Source organism: Cornus florida, unplaced genomic scaffold (assembly GCF_030987335.1).
Source record: "Cornus florida cultivar Cherokee Brave unplaced genomic scaffold, ASM3098733v1 CherokeeBrave_3.0.0_Hap2_Chr02, whole genome shotgun sequence".
Classification (NCBI taxonomy): Eukaryota; Viridiplantae; Streptophyta; class Magnoliopsida; order Cornales; family Cornaceae; genus Cornus; species Cornus florida.
In genome coordinates, this window is record NW_026775572.1 from 84966274 (window position 1) to 84989262 (window position 22989).

General features: G+C 40.1%; 1 pseudogene; it reads right to left on the reverse strand.

Annotated features, from left to right (window-relative positions):
* Positions 1-862: 862 nt before the first annotated feature.
* On the reverse strand, positions 863-20843 carry LOC132295402 (glucan endo-1,3-beta-glucosidase-like; annotated as a pseudogene).
* Positions 20844-22989: the final 2146 nt, after the last annotated feature.

Sequence of the window (22989 nt, forward strand, 5' to 3'; positions counted from 1 at the left end):
TTAACTAGCCCTAGAAAAATAAATATCATTCCACCTAAGGCTTACTTATATCTCATATTCTTTGAGCAACCAATCATTGAATTAATTTTTTTTATAAAATAATTTTACAAAATAATTTTTTTCTAAATAAATAATAAAAAATATTTTAGTAAATATTTTACTAAAATGCCATGACCAGGTTTCAATGATCAAGCTTGTTAAATTGCATGAATGGGATATTCTAACTCTTATAAAAAGTGTGGATTTCATGTTAAGTATTTGTGTTCCCACAGCTCATACATTACCTACCCAAGACACTATCGTGGTATTGACCTTAATGATATCACACAATGGTAAGTCAAAGTGAACAATACTAAAATTTGAGTCCACTAAACCCCAATGATTTAATAATAACAGTGATTTGTATGTGTGTGATCTTATGGTGATTCAGTTTAGTGTACTTCAAGTACACTAACACACGGACTTAGAGTCAGCTGTCCCAATGATCAAGATAAATCATCATATCGATCTCATAAAGGTAAAGTGTGTTATAATCTTACAGATAAAAGTGTCAGAATGCGAACAATGTCAATATATAATAAACCCATTGCATGAATATTATATTTAATAATAAATCATATTTTTTAACAAAATGCCAAATATTAAAAATGAATAATTAACTTTTTTGGCACATAATCCCAACAACAATAGAATCATTCTTCTTGTTTTCCTTGTGCAACCATTAACACTCCAAAACTAATAATTTTCACACTCCAAAATTAATAATTTTCATCTTCGAGAACAACTGATTAAGAATTACGGATAGAATTACCTGCTGTTGCCATTATTTCCAGTTCATCGTTAAGGATAAAGACAGCATATGTAAAATTAAAATGGCTCTTTTATTAATTTTTGCTCCTCCATACAAATCTGATATTACATAGCTTCCTTAAATAACAAACAAAACGACAAAAATTAATTGACAAGATAGAAATAGAACAGAGGTCAGAGGCATGCCCTGCCCTGCCCAAGAGATTCTCTTTCCATGTAAAGATGTTAAAGCTATATAAGCACTAAGCTATTCTTATTCATTATACATACGTATATATTTAATTTAGCTCTCCATTTTAACCGAAAGTAATTTGGTATTTAGGCTGCTTGTTAGGACTGAACAGGCCAAAATGTTTCTCCGTCTCCGCCCCACCCTTTTGGTTCTCGTCAAACATGCCGAACAAATAAGTTTGTATAGCGCTCCCTGGCTTCTTTGGAGTCCCACCCTTGACATGACTAATCAGGTTTTTGTAGTAAGTGCTTGCATTCTCCACACTTGCTCCAGTTCCAGCCTCGGACGGCCAGCCACTCTCCGACACCACAATCTCCAGATTCTGTCCACCTACCTTCTCAACAGCAGAGTACATGGCATCCAACAATGCATCAAAAAGGTTTCTGTATTGTAACGAACCGTCGGTTACAACTACTCCTGGTGAAGTAAATAAGGCATAAGGAAGCTGGATGTTTTGGGTGTCACCAGCATAGGCAAAGTAAGGGTATATGTTGGCAAGTAATGGGGCATTATTGCTAACAAGGAAGCTAATGATTGACTCCATGAACGACCTTGCGCTGTCTCCGAATGCGCCGTTTGATGGAGGTTACGAAGCGCCCAAAAGTCCCGAGTATGTTGCTGTTGAAACCTGTCGAAAAATAAACTTGATTTTAGTAATTAGTCTTTTTCAAGTTTGTACCAGCGGGGCTATTGCCCATTGGTCTCTTTCAAAAATATTTATTCGTACGTGTATTTAGGTCACTTATTTTCAACAAAATGGTATAAGAGCAAAGCAAACAAAACCTTGATTTGGTCTTGTAGTCCTGCTGCTACAATCGCGTTGTGGATGTTTTTCATGGCGGGAAGAACAAACTGGACATACTGAGCATTACCATTGTTGGGATCTACTTCATTTCCCACAGAAATGTATCGGAACTTGACATCGGGTGAATAAGCTTGTACATTCGTCTGGACCCATTGAGTTGCAGCTGTGTTAACACCTAAAATATAATTCGAAGCAATCATGCCACGTGGTCAGAAATCATGAAGTCTGAACTTTGGGTCGACCCATGGTCATCAGGGCGAGAGATTAATTTCTAATCATGACGATCCGATTTAAGATTGATATGAGGTTTTGAGCCCATAACCGGCCATGATTGAGAGTCTCAGTCACTATGGCTATGACTCCCAGTCTCAATGGTCATGATCATAAGTCTTAGGCCAAAACCTTCTCGGTCATCCTGGTCATGAGAGTCTCAGTCATCATGATCATAAGTCTTAGGCCAAAACCTTCTCAGTCATCTTGGCCATGATTGAGAGTCTCAGTCACTATGGCTATGACTCCTAGTCTCAATGGTCATGATCATAAGTCTTAGGCCAAAACCTTCTCGGTCATCCTGGTCATGAGAGTCTCAGTCATCATGATTATAAGTCTTAGGCCAAAACTTTCTCAGTCATCTTGGCCATGATTGAGAGTCTCAGTCACTATGGTTATGACTCCCAATCTCAATGGTCATGATCATGAGTCTTAGGCCAAAACCTTCTCGGTCATCCTGGTCATGAGAGTCTCAGTCATCATGATCATAAGTCTTAGGCCAAAACCTTCTCAGTCATCTTGGTCATGAGAGTCTCAGTCTCATGATCATAAGTCTTAGGCCAAAACATTCTCAGTCATCTTGGTCATGAGAGTCTCAATCTCATGGTCGTAAGTTTTAGGCCAAAATCTTCTCAGTCATTATGGCTATGACTCCTAGTCTCAATGGTCATGATCATGAGTCTTAGGCCAAAACCTTCTCAGTCACTATGGTCATGATCATAAGTTTTAGGCCAAAATACTCTCAGTCGCAACTTTCTCAATCACAATGGTCATGATCAGGGGTCTCGGGTCATTATCACTTGAGGAATCTTTGGGGTAATTCAAATGAAGACCGGTTGTGAATCCCAATGTTTCAAGAACCCAATAAGTCAGGTCTAGAAGTTTGAAGAAAGCTTGAAATAGAAAAGGACAACTTGACAATGTCAGAAGTTCAGAACTACAGATGGAAGGTTCTCACCAACATCTGATGAGGGAAGTCAGGATTGTCAGTAATCAGATGACTCCAGGCTAATGTACAAATCAAGCCAGACATGACAGGTGCAGAGAGCTGAAAATGGCTTGAAGACCAAAATCATCAAGCATGAAAGAATAGGCACCATTTAGTCAAAAATACTATGTCAGACATACTTGTATTTGCCTATAGAGGGATGTGCAAGTTAGTTAACCTTTCCAGCTGGTGGTTAGGAAAAGTCACTTTCAGCTTACAACCAATCAATTTCTAGAGAAACGGTTGAAAGGGACAACACTAGGTGGAAGCCTTTATAAATACCCACTCAAGCATCACAAGGAAGGGGTCCAAGACCATTTCTAAAGTTCAACCTTTAGCATTCCTATCATTTAGCACTTAGCTTTTATTTCATCAAGCTCAGTTTAGCACTTAGCTTTTATTTCAGCAAGTTTAGCTTAACACTATCAGTTTAGTACTTAGTTCATCTTCTAGCATTTAATACTTTAGTTTCCATTTCAATCAAGAGTTTGTAATTCATTCATCATTGTAATCAGTTAAGTTCAATGAAGAAAGGTTTGCAGATTCAGGTATATTTATTGTCCAGTTAAGTTGCTTCTAATTCATGTTTATCTTGAGTGTTTAAAGTCCTTTCTTAAAGGCAATAGCAACCTTAAGGAGAGGGTCATTCCTACTCTCCAACTTTCGCCTGAATCACCTTAGGTCGGTGACCCGACCCGATAGGAATAGTTTGGCAAGAAATATTCGAGTCCATCAGGACTCTGGCACGCCCGCGTTCTAGGTCAGCCGTTCATTGGCTAGCGACCTCAGACCACTTTGTGAGCCAAACAACTTTGGCACGCCCGGTGGGACCTGTGTTTTATTTGTGAATGGTCGTCGAGACTAGGTCACAGACTCAGACTTCAGCTGGACAAGCTAACCCTCAAAGGGAAGATCAGGAAGAAAATCAGCCTGCTCCCATCATGCAAGATTCCGGGTCTGAGCATGAAGAGGGACATCAGGCCAGCCACCAAATGGCGGCCGAAAGTGTCAGCAATATGGTGACACGATTTGAAAGTAGAGTGGAGGCTTCCCAACGCCAAGTCGCTTGGGAAATCAACAAAAACATGGAGCCATTGGTGGCTTCATCTCACATGACTAATACTCAGCTCCAACAGCTGAATGAGGTGATTAATGCCTTAGTGACTCGTATTGATAGGCAGGTTATTGCTCAGACGCCTAGGTTAGAAAACCAGAATGATAGACCCGTGGACCAGTTTCTTCCTCAACAAGTTGGTCAACCAGAAAGAGGTGCCCAGCCACATCCCATGGTTAATGGTCCTCGACCAGTAGCTCCAATTCCACCACAAGTCCATCCAGTAGAGCAAGGAGTGAATGGTCACCAACAACCAAGATGGAGGAATCATGACCAACCTAATGGTCGACCTCCTCATTTTCAACCTCAAGTCTTGCCACCTCAGGCTGCGAACCCAGGGGGGCAAGAGGGACATAACCCTTGGCCCAATGTCCCTTTTCAGAACCAAGTCCCACCTATGGTCATGACTAGGGAGCAATTGGCTGAGGTCATACAAGAACAGTATGGACCAGCTTTAAAAAGGGCTACTCGACCTACTTTTAGGCACCCATTTCCTGACTGGATAGATCGGATGGATCTTCCCCAAAATTTTTGGGTGCCAAACTTTGCAACTTTCTCAGGAGAAGGCAACCAATCGACTCTTGAGCACATTGGCCGTTTCACATTAAAATGTGGGCCACTCAGCAACAACGATTGGTATAAAATGAAGCTATTCTCTAACACCCTCACTGAGACTGCCTTCAAGTGGTATCTAAACTTGCCACCAAATTCCATCCACACTTGGCAACAGATGCAGGATGTGTTCCATGATCAGTTCTATAGGACAGAACCAGAAGTCTCTATGTCCGACCTATCTAGGATCCATCAGTTGCCAAATGAGGATGTTGAGACATTTTTGGCTAGGTTTAAGAAGGCACGAAATAGGTGCCAACTCACTTTGCCTGAAGAAGAGTTTGTCAACTTGGCCCTTAGCCGTTTAGACTTTGAATTACGAAAGAAGTTCGAGGGTACTCATTTTGGAGATTTGTTCCAATTAGCCGATAGGGTTACCAAGTATGAAAAAATCTTACAAGAGGAAAACGAGAGGAAAAACTCCTCTCGGGGGACCTATTATAAGGACCCTAATTATGAAATACACATGGTTGATACACTATATGATGACCTAGAGGTCAATGATGTTGAAATTATTTCAAAAAAACCATATGTATGTAAAGCTTTAGCTAAGCCCTTAGAGACTGTTAGCGGTGTTCAACCCTCATCATCTTCAGCCAAAAGGAATATCTTTGAGGCTGGCAAACAATATGCTTTCGATATAAGTAAAGCAGAGCAAATCTTTGACCACCTGTTGTCTGATAAAATTATCAAAGTCACTGGGGTACATAAAATACCTTCAGCTGATGAAATCAAGGGTTGAGAGTATTGCAAATATCATAACTCCTGGAATCATGCAACTAATAATTGTGTTGTCTTTCGTAATGTGATTCAGGCACAGATCGAGAAGGGGGCATGGAAGTTCCCGGAGAAGAAGAAAGAGGTGATGAGCGTTGACAGTGATCCATTCCCAGCCTTGGTCAGCAGTAACATGGTCGAAATCTCAATGGCCAGTAGGCCACGGAGAAGAATTGATTTTGAGGATACTTCAGCTAACAGAGAAAGCAAGGCTGAAGGAAAGAAGCCGATGGTTAAGGAAACTCTAAGGTCTAAGGATGACTTAGAAAAGGAGTTGCGGGAGGCTCAACTGGCGCTGATCAAGCAAGGATTATGCCCTAAATGCAAGACAGACATTGGAAGGGACCGAGAGAGGTTCCACAGCAACACTCGGGGATATCCTGGAAGTTCACGTCATGAAGACAGACCTAGGTCACCATCGTCTAGGGTGCCTGTGGCAAGTCAATTAACATGGCCTGATAGAAGGGCTAATACCAATGAGCATCACAAGCGAATGCGAGAAATGAACTCCAATAGTCGGTCAAGGAATCTTACTCATGCTGTCTGGAAGTTGAGGGAGCATAACTCAAATGTGGCTCGCCAGGCTGAGACATCAGTTAACCACCCAAACCATAGGCAAAGGATGGTCAAGCCACCAGTCACTGACGACGGTCGATGGTCAAGGGTGAGTCATCCAAAGTTCTCTAGGGTCAGGGATATCCCGCCAGCATTCATGACTCGCACTCAAGTAAGACGGTGGCAGCGGATGAAAACTGAGTTAAAGAGAATGGAAGAAAAATATTCAGCTCCACAGCCAGGGAAGGTGACTTTGCTTAGGAGAGAACATATCAAGCAAGATTCAAAAAGTGATCCGAAGGGAAAATCCAAGGAAGATAGTGTAGACGGAAACGGATGCACTGAAGAGAAATGTGCGTCTTCCTCCATGAAAGAAGCTGAAGATGAAGCAGGATTTGGTGATGACGAACTCGACCTGGATGACCAGGATGATGGTTCAAAAGGTATCAAATTTGGTTCATTTGAAGGAATTGTGAATTGCAATATAGTTCTTACCTTGCCTCATATTTTTGAGGCTAAACCTGATCAACCTTCCGCTATAGAAGGAGACGTCGAGGTGATCGATGATGAAGGTCAGGAAGTTCCAGAGATTATTGAGAACCCATCTGAGTTGGTCTCTGAAGATAAGAAACAGAAAGTCGCTGTGATAAGAGCTAAACCACGAGATGATGAGTCAGTAACTATTGGGAGAGATCAGGCGGCTAGGGTGATTTTTGAGAAGCCTTCTGCGGCAATGTCTCAACACTTGAAACCACTCTATATCAGAGTGTTCCTAGAAGGGATGCCAGTGTCTCGGGCACTGATAGATAATGGATCTGCGGTTAATATCCTTCCGATGAACACCATGAGGTTGCTGCAAAAAACGGAAGATGACTTGATTCCCACTGACTTGACAGTCAGTAATTTCACGGGGGGCAGAGCCAGGACCAGAGGGGTAGTCACCTTGGAAATGACAGTTGGAAGATGTAAGACCATGACTGCATTCTTCATGGTCGACGCAGGGGCGGCTTACAACGCTTTGATTGGGCGTGATTGGTTACACCCACATTTTTGCATCCCTTCTACCCTCCACTAGTTTATGATTTTCTGGGATGGGGATGAAATCCAAGTCATATGGGGAGATAACAAGCCTTTCGAAGCTCGGGTCCATGTGGCTGATGCAGTTTTATATTAGGAGGAAATGGGTCCTGTGAGGCTTATTGGTTGTGACAAGTATAGCAAGCCTGAGAAGGCGACGATGAGGAAAAATCTGACAGACGGGGACTTATCCGATTTATTCAAGGAACTATCGAGGCCAAGTGTTATCTACGAACCAAGGCCGATAGTTGAAGTTAATAAACAACAGGTTGTTAATGGACCAAGCCCAAAAGGAGAAGGAGAAAATGCTAGCATTTAAAGCTAGCATGGCACGGCTGAGAGCATATCTCGCCGAAAGACGGGCAATGTTGTGGAGTGATATGTCGGCCAATATGGCCGAAATCATAGAAGAAGGTGAGTCAGGGGATTGTCGAGATGTTATTCAGCTAGAAGAGCTAGATGCAGCTCCAGCTAAGCTAGAGGATCTGAAAGCCGATGTTCAGGATCCCTTGTTGGAGATCAATTTGGGAGCAGAAGAAGAGCCTCGGCCAACCTACATAAGTGATCTTCTAGAACCTGACTTTAAAGCTGAACTGATCTTGTTGCTTAGAGAATATAAGGATTGTTTTGCTTGGAATTACACTGAGATGCCGGGATTACCAAGGCAGCTAGTCGAGCATCGACTACCTATAAAAGAAGGTTTTAGACCGTTCAAGCAAGCGCCTAGACGTATGTCAACAGAAGTGACTATGAAAGTGAAGGAGGAAATTGAGAGGTTGCTCAAAGCAGGATTCATCCGGACCATAAGGTATTGTGATTGGCTATCCAATATCGTTCCCGTAGTTAAGAAGAATGGAAAGATTAGGGTGTGCGTAGACTTCAGGAATTTAAATTCAGCTACTCCAAAAGATGAGTATCCAATGCCCATGGCCGATCAATTGATTGATGCGGCCGCCAAGAATAAGATTCTGTCATTCATGGACGGTCACTCAGGATATAACCAGATATTCATAGCAGAGGATGATGTTAACAAAACGGCATTTAGATGTCCGGGAGCCATAGGCACTTTCGAATGGGTGGTGATGCCCTTTGGTTTGAAAAATGCCGGAGCCACTTATCAACGAGCTATGAATGCAATCTTCCATGACATGATTGGGAAATTTATGGAAGTATACATTGACGACGTGGTGGTGAAATCAGCGACAAATGCGAAACATCTGGCCGACTTGAGGAGATCATTTGAGAGAATGAGAACCCATGGTTTGAAGATGAACCCACTTAAATGCGCCTTTGGAGTGACAGCAGGGAACTTTCTAGGGTTCTTGGTGCATCGGAGGGGTATCAAGGTCGACAAGAATAAAGCTAGGGCAATCATCGAAGCTCAACCACCTCGCAACAAGAAAGAGTTACAAAGACTAATTGGTCAAATCACATACTTGGGAAGGTTTATTTCAAACCGTGCTGGAAAGATCCATACCTTTTCTCCGCTCTTAAAGCTCAAATCAGAGGAAAACTTTCGATGGGAAAAGCATCACCAACATATGTTTGAATCAATCAAGGAATATCTTGCTAACCCTCCTGTCCTTATGCCGCCTAGGAAGAAACAGCCGCTGAAGTTATATATTTCAGCCGCGGATGAGTCAATCGGAAGTTTGTTAGCCCAGGATAATGAAGTAGGGAAAGAACAGGCGGTGTATTACCTTAGTCGTATTTTGACACCGGTTGAGCGTCGATATACGCCAATCGAAAAAATGTGTCTTGCTTTGTATTTTGCTGCTCACAAATTGAGAATATATATGCTACCTGTTTTAGTTTATGTGATTTGTGCCACTAACTTAATTAAGTATATGCTTTCTCGTCCAATAATTTCTGGACGAATAGGCAAGTGGTCCTTGGCCCTTATGGAATTCAGTTTCCAATATGTGCCTCAAAGGGCCGTGAAGGGCCAAGCACTTGCTGATTTCCTAGCTGACCATCCATGCTTGGATGTTGATCCGGGAGTCTATGATGCAATGGAGTTATGTGCTATTCAACTAACTCCTTGGACTCTAATTTTTGACAGATCCAGCGCAAATGATGTCGGGGGAGCTGGAGTTGTAATAATTGCACCAAATGGCAGGAAAACAACATATTTTTTCTTTCTAGATTTCAAATGTTCTAACAATCAAGCAGAATATGAAGCTCTGATTATTGGTCTTGAAATACTCTTAGAGATGGGGGCACAGACCGTTGAAATCATAGGTGATTCAAGTCTAGTGATCGGTCAATTGTCCAACAATTTCAGGTACCAAAGTTGGCACCTCAAACCATTCCACTCTATAGCCATGCAATTACTACAAGAATTTGTAGAGGTAAAGGTCAAGCATGTTTATAGATTGCATAATAAAGAGGCCAATGATTTGGCTCAAATAGCATCTGGTGTTAGGGTGCCAGAAGGAATAATGGAGAATTTGATCAGAATAAAGAGAAGATCATTACCCTCAGTTAAGGCGAGGGAAGAATTGTTGGCAGAGGTCTTTGCAATCGAGGTGGAAGACGATATGGAAGAGAATGATTGGAGAACACCGATCGTCGATTTTCTCAAAAATCCAGACCCTAAGGCTGACAAGAAGCTAAAGATCAGAGCTCTTAAGTTTGTGATGATTGATGGAGACCTATTCAGGAAAAGCATTAAAGATGACCTACTCTTAAGGTGTGTCAGTAAGAAAGAAGCCATGAAAGTAATGGGAGAGACCCATGAAGGGATATGTGGTGCTCACCAAGCTGGAATAAAGATGAAGTGGCTGATTAGAAGGTACGCTTATTACTGGCCCGGGATGCTTAAAGATTGTATCACATACGCCAAAGGATGTCAAGCGTGTCAAAGGCATGGGCCAATCCATAGAGCCCCGGCGATTGAATTACAACCAATCATAAAACCATGGCCTTTTAGAGGTTGGGCTATGGATTTGATAGGGAAAGTTTATCCACCTTCTTCTAAACAACATTGTTTTATCATTGTGGCAACTGACTACTTTACCAAGTGGGTCGAAGCGGTGCCCATGAAGTCAGTGCACCAAGAAGATGTGATTCGGTTTATCAAACAACATGTTATTCATAGATTTGGGATCCCAGAATCAATCACAACTGATCGAGGTTCAGCCCTTGTCGCCCAAGAAGTGCAGGCATTTGCAGCAGAGTACGGGATCAAGCTCCTAAACTCAACCCCTCACTTTGCACAAGGAAATGGTCAAGCCGAGTCGTCTAATAAGACGCTAAAAGGCATCATTGAAAAAATGGTGGAAGATAACCCTAGGGTGTGGCATGAACTGTTATCAGAAGCACTTTGGGCATATAGGACTTCTTAACGGTCAAGCACAGGTGTGACTCCATTCATGCTCACCTATGGTCATGATGCAGTTTTGCCTATGGAAGTGACTGTGCGGTCAATGAGATTCGCATTGCAAAATAATTTGACCCCTGCTGAATATAATGAGTCTATGTTGATCGAATTGGAGGACCTAGACGAAGTAAGGTTAAGGGCTCTTGACCACATACAAGTTCAGAAAAGGCGAGTAGCAAGGGCATATAACAAGCGTGTTAGGGCCAAAATCTTCGGTGAAGGTGACTTGGTTTGGAAGACTGTCCTCCCAATGGGTGTGAATGATCGAAAATATGGAAAATGGTCACCAAATTGGGAAGGTCCATTTATGGTTTACAAAGTCTTAAAAGGAGGCGCATATCATTTGCAAGATCTTGACGGGGAAATACACCCTCGACCGATTAATTGCCGATACTTAAAAACTTATTATCCTACAATGTGGGAGACAATGGAGAATAAAACCAAAGATGGTTAAATAACCAGAAACCATAGAGACATGCATTTCATTCATTGTTTTCATTAAGTACAAAAGTTTATAAGAGTCATTACCTATCATTTTCTTTGCAGATAAACAAAATGACTCTTGAGCTCATCCCACTTTTTCTTAGACATGGCCATTTTTTCATCCTCTTTGGCCTTCTCAGTCCTCAGTCGAGGAATTTCTTTTGAGACCGATTCTCTCTGCTGATCAATTTCCACATTCTTTTGATAAATCTCCTTCATCTGAATATCGAGTCCTTCTCTCGACCGGGCAGTTCCAGTCAATTCCATCTTGAGACGTTCTATTTCCCGTTCGATCTCTGCTGCTCTCTGGTTTTCCTTGACATGAGTTAATTTTAAGGCCCGAAAATGGGATACATTGTCTTTCTCTTGTTGAATCAAAGATTCTTGCTCCTGCAGCTTTTCATGGATCGTAGACGACAGCTCACCAGCCTTCTGAGAGGAGAGCTGAAAATCAGAGACGAGGGTTGGGAATCGACTCTGGACAGATTGAAGATGGTTTATCTGTTCTTAACTTAAGTCATGATGATCTATCAAGACGGACATGGCATCAGTCACATCAGCAGCCAAACTTGGCATCTCAGAGAGGTCTCGGGACACGACGGCGACTAGTAATCTTTTTGCCCCCTCAATATCTGGCAGACGACTGGAAGACGTAGGCACAACGACTGGCTCGTTCATCAAGGGATCTAGATCAAACCCAACCGCTATCTCAGAAAAGTAGGCATCAAAGTCATCGATCGTGCTATAAGTTTGAAGGGGCGTTTGGGACTGAGAATTTGAGCCAGCCTGTGAATGAAAGGAATTTAGTAAAACAAGTCAAGGCTTGAATAAGAGAATAAGTCATAAATACTCACACCAACTGGTGAAGGCCGAGTCACGTGGCCAAAGGTGCGTCTGGTAGCAAACGCTGGTGCAGAGTAAGGGCTTGGAACTCTTGGTTGTGTGCCCGGGGCAACCTGCAAGAGAAGAATGTGTTTTGAATGCCTAACTTTGATAAAGATATAGGGAAATATACTGAAATATCATCTTGAAAATCACCTCAGCCCCATCAAACTGATGAAAGACAGTGTTTGGTTGAGTAGTGGCTTGTTGACACTCGACTCCACTAGTGCGAGGGTGATCAGCATTCGCAATGTCATCACAAATGTTGATCCTATCTCTTGACAACGACCTAGCCGAGTGTGAGGAAACCTGTCCGTAAAGATGCCATGAGAATCGGCAAAGGTACATTGATACTGGAAGTAAAAACAAAGCCTAGTTACCTCACGGCTGGTAGAGATATTTGTCTCAACTGAGAAAGTCGATGGCATCAAGGGGTCAGGATTTTCTTCCTCCTCTTCATCAATCAGAGGCAAAGGGTTGGTGGTCCTGACTGAGGTAACCTGTTTTTTTCCTTTCCCTGCCCTGATCACCTGGAATACCATTGAGGTTAAAAAAGGGGTATATAGGTGGTACATATAAGTAAGCTAAAGTTCTAAGAGATTATGCTTTAAAGAATTCATAAGGAAAACCTTAGGCCTCTTGAGGGGCACCATGTTTTCCTCGTCAGCCTCAGGCATTTCCGCCTCATGATCAGAAACTCCCAATGGGTCATAGAAGTCAACAGCTACATAAAGGAAAAGATGTTTTTATGATCTAAAGCATAGAACTTGGTATTTATATATATGTAAGTATGAGTGTGTACCTTCTTTGGACGACTTTGATTTTTTCGTCCTGCTGGGAGAACCAGGATTAGCTACACTGATCCCCTTTGATGGCTTGGTCGAGGCTCCTTGGGGTTTAATAAAAATGGAGGCAATCCTATTTGTTATAGTGCGAGAATCCTCCACCATAACCTCCACAATATGGTTTCCCACCAGTAGTCAAAGGATGGAGAAGTATCAGGATTTTCCAGAAATGGCTACAAAGAGAATTTGTTACAGAGACGGTTGAACCGGGAGGATACTCTATCCACCGTTTCTTTTGAGGTGAAGACTACTCGTTCCAAGAAAGAAGTATTGAAAGATCGAAAAGGCGGAAGTGGAACGAGTTGGGTAAGACCAAATTGTCTAGCAAATTGTGGGGGATTGTAATACTCCACCCCACACTAACTATTTGGAGAGCCCATTCTTGAACATCCATAAGAGATGTCCCTAGCAATCAAGAAACTGGCCCAGGTTTGTGTATGTTCGTCTTGGCAACTCGGTGGAGCCTGGGCAGGGGGATAGGAAAGCCACAAAGGTCGCCTCGGTCTTGGAGAGAATGGCAAGAAAAGATGAGTGGCCCGGTATGCAGGGAGTTTGTAAAAGAAGGAGAACATGGTTTTGAACGATCTTTTTCCTGGTTGAATATGTGCATAATGATAGACGGGAACAGGAACAGCGGTTGACAAGTCGAGATCGGGGTAAAGCTCAGGGAAATATGCGTATTCCCAAGTTGTAATAGCCAGAATGGCCCAAAACAGGTTTTGAAGTTGGAAGCAACATATTCCCCGATGCCACGGTAAAGATAAGAAAGCAAAAAAGGAGCGAGAGCAAGTTTCTCGCCCGAGTGAAGAGCAAGGGCTAATTGAGTAAATTCCTTAGTGACTGTGAGCGAAGAAATGCAAAATAAGAACCTGTTCAGCCAGTACACTAAGAAAGAAATATGCTCGGCGATGGAAACCGAAGTTCCTTTACCTTTGCTGGCTTTAATAAAAGGGCCATGGGTAGTAATGCGCTCAGAAGCGTCAGGTTTCTTTGGATATTCATAAGCTACTTCAGGAACGGTGAGAAGTGAATTTATTTCTGTACCATGAGGCCTAAGCCCGGTAAGAAAACAGATATCTTGTACCGTCGGGCCAATCATACCACACCGAAGATGGAAGGCATTGGTGGAACTTGACCAGAAAAAGAGTAATGAGACGAGAGCCTCCTTATCGATAGAGATTCGATATTTTGAAAGAATGATGGCATCATAAATGCCGACCTCCTTCCATAATGCTCCGTAGTGAGGTTCGACCCGATCGACCCAATCAATCCAGTCACTTTGAGGGATCGGACAATTTTTTATAAGGTTGGAAGAATCCACAAGATTAGAGAACTCGCGCTGAAATGGGAGTTGCTCCTCAGCTAAGGGACAGTATGGAAGAAGTGAGGTTGGTGGACTATCTCTGAAGGCTGGAGCAAGGCTGATTCTAGGTGAGGAGTCAGCACCTAGGACATTGGCTAACACTTCACTAGTGCTGAAAATATCTGTAGCAATGATCTCGTTGACGAGTTTTTGAACAATCCCAGCCTGACTGGGAGGTTTGTTACTGGCCGGAATTGACGTGTTTTCAGCAACGGTCGTTACGTTTTTATTACCACCCATTGGCTGAGATCCTGAGGAAAAGAAAATAAAGTTCAGTTAGAGAGGAACCAGTGAGAAGGATAATGGAAGCCAAAATTTTGGTGTTACTGACAGAAAGGAAATTTCACTTCAAAAATACTCACTGGTCGACTGACCAGAGCAGATGTATTTACGGCGGAAACTGTTGAGTTCTTTTGACACCCTTTATCTAAAATTTGGAGAAGGGATAGTGCACGGTGAAAGAAGAGCTGGCAAGAAGAAACAGTCACTTGGATTTATTTAGAATCATGTACAAGTCAAGTTAAGGTCACTTAATTTAGCCATTCAAGAGAAAACATCAAGACTGATTTTTATACTTGAGTTACTGGTGCGTATATATATATATAATAAAAAATAAAAAAAAAACTCACCGGAAGTACCTTGAGGAGTTCGATTATCGCCGGAGAGGTATATCACACCAGAAATTGGTGACAGAACAGCCACTGGAATTTGGATTCTTTTGTGGATTACTTGATTGCTACTGCTGAGGATAGTAGGCCACATTTCAAGACTTGCTCCGGCCACTCTTTTCTGTGGACAAATGCATCTACAATTCTCCACCTAAAATTCCAGATTGTTTCTGCAAATTGTACAGCAAAGCAATGGATTTTGTGGAAGATGGTGTTGACCAGTCTGGCAAATTCAAATGCTATATATAAAGTTTGAGCGTCTAAGATTACATGGGAAACAGAAGCAAATATTGGAGATCAGCATGTCAGCAACAAAGATTTAACGTCCGTCTTTGGACCATTGGGTAACATGTTTTCATATAACAGTTATTGGGCATGTGATTTTTTGTTTGGTGTGTTTCCCTCTTGTCTTGTCAAATTAACTTGCAGTATATAGCAGACCTTGAGCTCCTAAACAGCCGCCCAGTATTTGTGCTCAAGTACATGTATGCTTTAAACTGGCAATTTATTTCAGGCTGCTGGTCAATGCCCATTTTAAAAATGGGCCTGCATGACAATTGTGCACAGGTATATATATACTTTTGACCTGTGACTTGCAGTATATAGCAGACATTGAGCTCCTAAACAGCCGTCTAGAATTCGTGCGCTGTACATAGTTCATATATATGTATATTCATATTGCATATTGCATATATATATATTTTCAAGAGAATACAGCTTGCCAAAGACATACCCAGTTTCCATATTGCATATATTCATGTTGAAGAGAGAGAGAGGAGTTGCCGGCGAAGTTATAATTTCAGCAACGCTTGACGCATGCTCCAACAAACAACGAACCAAACTTTAGAGACAAGTTTATGCCGCCGGCGAGGTCTAACCCACTCCGGCGAGTTTCAGTTTGCTGCCGGTGCAAACTGTAGGCGATAGCTCAGCTCAATAAAACCCAAAACTGTTGGGACAACGGCATGAGTACCATGCCCGGCGGTGACGCCATCGGAGAAGGTGACGGTGTCTTGCATGTTATTCCGGCAGCCTATCTATCTTCATTATCTTTGCCAAATTTCGCCTAGCTTAGTGACAATCTACAAATGGTGAAGACAAGGTTGAGTTGGTGGGCAGTGGTTGGTGGCTGTAACGATGAGCGGTTGTGCTCTAGCGACGGCGTCCCATTTAAATAAACCTATGGAGCTTAGAGCTTTGATCACGAAGCTTCGCCGGCGTCACCACATGGGTCAGTTTTGAAGCTCACCCAAAATCAAAATAGTTCCGGCGTATTCTTGTTCTGGCAAGTTTTAGTTTCAGTGAGTTACCGGCGAGGTTGCAGTTTAAGCCGCCGACGAGAGTTCTCTAATGGCGGCGAGATTCAATCCACTCCGGCAAGTTTCAGTTTGTTGCCGGTGCAAACTGTAGGCGATAGCTCAGCTCAACAAAACCCAAAACTGTTGGGTACACGAAAATATAGAAAACGATGGGAGTACCATCTCCGGCGATGACGCCGCTGATGGGGGCGACAACAATGGTGCTTGCAATCGAAACGGTGATTAACGCCATTGGTACTTAACGTTGGTGTTTCCAGTCGCCATCTACCTCACAATCTTCATTAACGCGGGCAAAAAAAAAAAAAAATCTCGGCCCGTAGCTCATAGAAGGATCGCTGGCGCTAGTGGAGTCTACCATGCAGAAGCTTGCGGCTGCCATATATGTATATATGCAAGTGTTCATTGTAGTCTGGGCTTGGGGACATCATATGGGTCAGTTTAGAAACTCATCCAAAACCAAGATTCCAAAGACTGAAGCTGTCAAGTATAAAGACGACGGCGTGAGCATCATCTCCGACGATGACACCGATGGAGAGGATAACGGCGTTGTGCTTGTAATTGAGGCTTGCATTTTTTTTCTCCAGTGGCGAGTCCATCTATGGCAGTAGGGACAACGGTGATAACTTCATCAAAAAGCTAACTGGCACACTTCATGGCCAGTACCATCGCCGGCAGCACCCGGCCCGGCCACAACATCGTCTCCCGTGAGGCTGCTCTTGAATTCTTTGCGTCTACGGGGTTTCGTTGTCCAGATAGGAAAAATATGGCTGATTTTTTGAGAAGTTATATCAGAAAAAGATCAAAAGCAGTACTGGTTCTCTGATTTTAATTACCAGTATGTACCTATGGCGAGGTTTGCAGAAGCTTTTCAGTCATTCTGTGTTGGTAGTTCTTTGTCCAAAGAGATGTTTCGTCCTTTTGATAGATGATATAGTCATCCAGCAGCTCTGTCAACTTCCACTTATGGTGTAAAGAGATCGGAGATTCTCAAAATTGCTTCTTTTTATTATTCTGATCATGATGACTGTATTTTTCCGAGCAACGATGCATGATACATCAGAAGATGGAGGAATTTATCTTGGTGCACTCGACTTTTCTATGGTTATGTTTCTTTTTAATGGCTTTATGGAGGTTCCAATGGTGATAGCCAAGCTTCCTGTTATTTACAAGCACAGGGACTTGTGTTTTTACCCATGTTGGGTTTATCCACTTCCTTCATGGATTTTTAGTATTCCATCTTCACTTGTGGAATCTGGTATCTGGGTGGTAGTTACGTACTATGTGGTTGTCCACACATTAAAGGCAAAAATTGGCCTTGACTGGTCCCAGGCTAAACATAAAAACTGGCCAAAATAAATACAACTCTACGAAAATTTGGTATGAACCCATTTTCATAGAGTTGGGGGGCAGTTGTTAACACCTAAAATATAATTCGAAGCAATCATGCCACGTGGTCAGAAATCATGAAGTCTGAACTTTGGGTCGACCCATGGTCATCAGGGCGAGAGATTAATTTCTAATCATGGCGATTCGATTTAAGACTGATATGAGGTTTTGAGCCCATAACCGGCCATGATTGAGAGTCTCAGTCACTATGGCTATGACTCCCAGTCTCAATGGTCATGATCATAAGTCTTAGGCCAAAACCTTCTCGGTCATCCTGGTCATGAGAGTCTCAGTCATCATGATCATAAGTCTTAGGCCAAAACCTTCTCAGTCATCTTGGCCATGATTGAGAGTCTCAGTCACTATGGCTATGACTCCCAGTCTCAATGGTCATGATCATAAGTCTTAGGCCAAAACCTTCTCGGTCATCCTGGTCATGAGAGTCTCAGTCATCATGATCATAAGTCTTAGGCCAAAACCTTCTCAGTCATCTGGGCCATGATTGAGAGTCTCAGTCACTATGGTTATGACTCCCAATCTCAATGGTCATGATCATGAGTCTTAGGCCAAAACCTTCTCGGTCATCCTGGTCATGAGAGTCTCAATCATCATGATCATAAGTCTTAGGCCAAAACCTTCTTAGTCATCTTGGTCATGAGAGTCTCAGTCTCATGATCATAAGTCTTAGGCCAAAACCTTCTCAGTCATCTTGGTCATGAGAGTCTCAGTCTCATGGTCGTAAGTTTTAGGCCAAAATCTTCTCAGTCACTATGGCTATGACTCCCAGTCTCAATGGTCATGATCATGAGTCTTAAGCCAAAACCTTCTCAGTCACTATGGTCATGATCATAAGTTTTAGGCCAAAATACTCTCAGTCACAACTTTCTCAATCACAATGGTCATGATCAGGGGTCTCGGGTCATTATCACTTGAGGAATCTTTGGGGTAATTCAAATGAAGACCGGTTGTGAATCCTAATGTTCCAAGAACCCAACAAGTCAGGTCTAGAAGTTTGAAGAAAGCTTGAAATAGAAAAGGACAACTTGACAATGTCAGAAGTTCAGAACTACAGATGGAAGGTTCTCACCAACATCTGATGAGGGAAGTCAGGATTGTCAGTAATCAGATGACTCCAGGCTAATGTACAAATCAAGCCAGACATGACAGGTGCAGAGAGCTGAAAATGGCTTGAAGACCAAAATCATCAAGCATGAAAGAATAGGCACCATTTAGTCAAAAATACTATGTCAGACATACTTGTATTTGCCTATAGAGGGATGTGCAAGTTAGTCAACCTTTCCAGCTGGTGGTTAGGAAAAGTCACTTTCAGCTGACAACCAATCAATTTCTAGAGAAACGGTTGAAAGGGACAACACCAGGTGGAAGCCTCTATAAATACCCACTCAAGCATCACAAGGAAGGGGTCCAAGACCATTTCTAAAGTTCAACCTTTAGCATTTCTATCATTTAGCACTTAGCTTTTATTTCATCAAGCTCAGTTTAGCACTTAGCTTTTATTTCAACAAGTTTAGCTTAACACTATCAGTTTAGTACTTAGTTCATCTTCCAGCATTTAATACTTTAGTTTCCATTTCAATCAAGAGTTTGTAATTCATTCATCATTGTAATCAGTCAAGTTCAATGAAGAAAGGTTTGCAGATTCAGGTATATTTATTGTCCAGTTAAGTTGCTTCTAATTCATGTTTATCTTGAGTGTTTAAAGTCCTTTCTTAAAGGCAATAGCAACCTTAAGGAGAGGGTCATTCCTACTCTCCAACTTTCGCCTGAATCACCTTAGGTCGGTGACCCGACCCGATAGAAATAGTTTGGCAAGAAATATTCGAGTCCATCAGGACTCTGGCACGCCCGCGTTCTAGGTCAGCCGTTCATTGGCTAGCGACCTCAGACCACTTTGTGAGCCAAACAAGCTGAAGCATCGGATGCAAGCCCTTGAAGATCCGAGTTTGGAACATCAAGAATGAGCTCTATGTTGGATCCTCTGAGTGCCTGCAGAGTTGCTTGGTTTGGATCATAGATTCGCATCCTTCCGATGCCATTGGATTTGTATAAGTCCACAGTTTCCTGCTCCGTTGGCAAATTGTTGCCAAGTCGTCCATTGCAAACACCTATGGATTGTGCACCTGCATGTGTGTGGAGTGTGTTAATTGGAGAAAGCCAATTGTAAATTTGTAACCATAGCTAAAAAAAAAAACATAAATAAATTCAGTGGTTGGCATGTCTTAATATTATGCCATGCAAGTGGCCTACATCACACGCTCAGTATCCTAAATTATGGTGTACTTATAAACCACCACTAGGGTTACATAAAATGGTGTTAACATGTTTCCTCATTTTGAATTTGGATCTTTTTACCCTTCGAAAAAAAAAAAAAAAAAAAAAAAAAAACCCTTAAGAAGTTGAATAAGGACATGAAAATTCTTGATTAAAAGAGCCAAAATTGCTCTCAAGAATTTTAAATTCATTCTAGGCAAATAGTAGTAGGCATTAGCCAATATAGTATGATATATTAGGTTTCAAGACAAATAATAATAATATTTTTTATCAAAATAAAAGTAATTGTAATAATAATAATAATAATAATAATAGAATCTTAGTGTAGAGAATTGAAAGAGAGACTTATTATTTGCAAGCAGAATTATTATTTACTATCGTGTGCATAGGATTTTAGTTCTATATATATTTTTGTAGTTGTTATTTACATACTTTTCCTCCAAGGATTTGTTTGTACTTAGTAGGAATTGATTATGAGATTTGATACTTTATGAGGCACTAGTGCCTAAATTTTTTTCAACTAAGCCTTGGGGTGGACTTTAATTCTATATTAAATCTCAAGGAATGTAGAAGGCAATAATGACAAGTAAATGAACTTCAAAAAAAATAATGACGAGTAAATACTAGTATGTTCTCCCCATTCTCAAAAAACAGATGGATGGGATTTGTGTCAGTTGAACTTGGACAAAAAGTGTTATATTTCTTGTGAAAAAAATAATAAAAAATAAATAAATAAAAATTATTAGTACCGTGCACACCACAAAAATCACTTCTATTTGTATATATGTGATATTAGTGGGTGCATGTGCATTTGGATGGAGAGAGAGAGAGAGAGACCTGCATTGTGCATGATAGGCAACAATAGCCCAAGTAGTAGTAATTCATAGAAAATAGCCATTGGGATCGAAGAGATGAAGAATTAATTAGACCCAATTTTGCTATTTTCTTTGAATGCAAGATGTATAATATTTGCAATCTCTTCATTCCTTTTATAGAGAAATTAAGGAAGAGGGCATTGGCAATGATAACGGGTCAAGTACGATAGGGGGTCGAAATCAATCAAAACTGGTCAAGTACGCAGTGAATCCAATTAAGTTTGCTAGTTAGGCTAAGTTTGTTTCCACTTAAATATATGTTTTTAAAATTCAGGTAAAATATATATTTTTAATTTTTTTTTTTTTATATTTAGCAAAGATCTAGGTGGAGATTGAGATCGAGTTCATCAGGTGGAGTGTGTAAAATAACTTATCGAAAATTGATAAATAAATTATTATTTTTTTAAGTTTTAATATTTTTTTTTCTTCTTAAATATTTTAGGACAATCGAACACAAAAAACATGTGTGTAAAAAATAACTTACTGAAAATTAATAAATAATTTTTTTTTTTTTTTAGGTTTTATTTTTTTTTTTCTTAAATATTTTAGGACAACTGAACACAAAAAACATATAAAATATTTTTCGCTCAAATAAATAATGTTAAAACTTAAAACTAGGTCCATGAGACCTGGCCTTAGGGCGGTCGCCTAGGGCCTTCAATTTGAAAGGGCTTAAATTTAGAAATATAGTGCGAATATAGTAGTAGATATCTCGCTGCCATAATTTTTATAATTAAATGACAATACATACTTATATATCATGTAAATTTATGAAAATATATAAGTTTCAAATATATATATATATATATATATATATATATATATATATATATGGCAATAAACACATGTGTTTATAATATCAATTTATAGATGTTAGACAATAATTTTTATTGTAACAATAAATTGCTTTTATCCCCTCCCTTCAAAAGACCAAAAATAAAAAAAAATAAAAAAATAAAAAATTGTTATATTTAAACTCAGAAAGTGGTTTAATTTATTATTATATTATTTTTGGGCTCATGTGTATGCATGGCAAGCTCCGTTAAGCCCAGTCTAAACAACTAAATTATTTTCAGAGTTACAAATCTTAGGACTCCGTTTGGTTAGATGGAAATAACAAAAAAGGAAAAGAAATGGAAAATGAAAAGAAAAATGAAGTGAATGAAAAGAAAAGTGATTGTCTAATATTTATTTGGTTAGGATGAAAATTTCTTCAAGAAAATTGTAGGAAAATATCATATTATAGTTTGGATACCTAAATTACCCTTATTTTATAAAATAATAAAGAATTAGTAATAAAACATGTTTTTAAAATGATAAAATTTTCAATTAATTTAGACCTTTTGAAATACTATTATTCATATATAATGAAAAACAACAAAGAATGGAAGTCAAGTTAATTAAAAATTTATCAATGATAAAGTTGTTAGTTTTTTGAAATCTAGTAAAAAATTGTTGTTGTTTCCAAATATAAAATGAAGTTGTTGGGTAAAATAATATTAATGAAGTTGTTGGATAATATAGAAATACAAAATAAAAAGACATGCTTTCACGGGAAAATAAAATTTTTCCGTGTTTTGTGAAGGAAACATTTTGAAAAAAATAAAGGGTTACAAGAATCCTAATTTTCTAAAACTTTTTCTTTTCCATCTAACCAAATTATAAAAAAATTTTAAAATTTTCTATTTCCTTTCTTTTCTTGTTGATTCTATCTAACCAAACGAAGCCTGAAAAATTTTACACAAAGTTTTTCAAAGTTGAAGTTGATCAAATGTTACCTACGGTCGACAATGTCATAAGAGAGATTGAATGGATTGACAATGATATCTATTGAAAAAGATATGTTTGAAAAATTTGATTGAAGTACTTTAATTGATAATTTTACAGTTCAAAATATAAGACGATCACATTTACTTTTATATGAAATTGAATTTTAATTTTTATGACTAAATTGTATTGAATGTCTCTTTTAATTTCTTGATGTAAACTAGATCGTGCTATTTATAAAGTATCATGACCGAATTTTATTTAATATGTTTTTAACATTAATGTATTTTATATATTTATCGTCTTATTTTAATAAAAATTTTGCATCTTTATAAATTTTTTTTCGGGGTATGTGCTAAACCTTGTAAAAGTCTCGAATTTGAATGTTCGTCTAAAACGATTTAAAATTTTGAGAATCTCAGGCAGCCACGAGACTAACCACTAATTGAAGGCACAGTGACAAACAAACAAATCATGATACGATCAA